This window comes from Calidris pugnax, unplaced genomic scaffold (genome assembly GCF_001431845.1).
Source record: "Calidris pugnax isolate Ruff unplaced genomic scaffold, ASM143184v1 scaffold498, whole genome shotgun sequence".
Taxonomy (NCBI): Eukaryota; Metazoa; Chordata; class Aves; order Charadriiformes; family Scolopacidae; genus Calidris; species Calidris pugnax.
In genome coordinates this window covers 105880-107035 of record NW_015091244.1, presented here as the reverse complement: position 1 = coordinate 107035, position 1156 = coordinate 105880, and the positions used below count along the sequence as shown (strand labels likewise).

Below are 1156 nucleotides of genomic sequence, written 5' to 3'. Positions count from 1 at the left end.
CGGGGGGGGAGAAATCCAGGAAACGGGGGTGCCCAGGATCTGGCAGGAAAAAAAAATCCTGGTTTTTGGGGAACACAGTAAACGGGGGCGGGTGGATGTTTCCCCCCCCCCGTGAAACCCCTCCCCAACGGGGGGAGCTCTTTGGTTTATATGGAATATTTTTGAATATTTTTATTTTTGGGGGTTCAAAACTGGAACCGAGCTGGGTCTTTGCTAAAAAGTAGCGAAAAGACCCAAAGTTTATAAAAAAAAAAAGATAAAACACCCCAAAAAAACTGCGACTCTGGTGAAAAAAAAGGTGGAAAAAATTAAAAATAAAAAAAAGAGACTCTTGGAGAGTTTGGAAACAAAAGGGGGAGATAAAAAAACCCTGCGGTGGCGAAAAAGAGCGAGCCCTGGGGGCTGAAGGAGGTGAAAACCTCCGGGATTTTTTTAAAAAATGGTTTTTTTTTAAAAAAAAAAAAAAAAAAAAATGGGTAATTCCCCCCCCCCCCAAAAAAAAAGGCTGGAACCACTGAAGTGCAACCTCCGTCTACCCCCCGCCAGGGTCCGCAGGCGCCTCCAAACCCTCCGGATTTAATGAACCGGCCGCCCCATCGGCAGGAGGAGGAACTTCCCGGCTCCATCCCATTCCCCGAGGGTGTAAAACCAGACTGTGTGTGGAAAAAAAGGGGTGGAAAAGAGGAAAAAATCTGTGGATTTCCAGGTAATTTTGCCAAGAGCCCCCCTTCGCCATTTTTTTTTAAAAAAAACCCCCAAAAAAAAAAAACAAAACCAATTTTTTATTATTTTCTTCGGCAAAAATGGTCGTTTCTCGATCCATCGGCTTCAATGAGGATTCCTCCTCTTCCTCCCGGCCTGAATAAACAAACCTAAAAACCCCCAAAATAATAAAAATAACCAAAAACCACCCCAAACCAGCCAAAAAAACCCCAAATCTAGAGGGTTTTGGGGTCCGTGCTTGGAGAGAGCTGCGAGGTCACGCCGGCGTCTGGATCCCTCCGTCTCCCGAAAAATCCAAGGAAAAATTAAAAAATAAAATTAAATTGACAAAAAAAAAGGTGAGATTTAAAAAAAAAAAAAAAATCCCAATCTGGCCAGAATTTTTTTTTTCCATTTAAATCCTCTTTTTAACCAAAATTCCTCCTCCTCCTCT

The 1156-nt window shown here is 43.0% G+C and overlaps 1 protein-coding gene across 1 annotated transcript in view; it reads left to right on the top strand.

Annotated features, from left to right (window-relative positions):
* The window catches only part of AKAP8 (A-kinase anchoring protein 8), a 28779-nt gene that overhangs the window by 25881 nt on the left and 1742 nt on the right, over positions 1-1156 (top strand). The gene's annotated exons all lie outside the window — the stretch shown is intronic.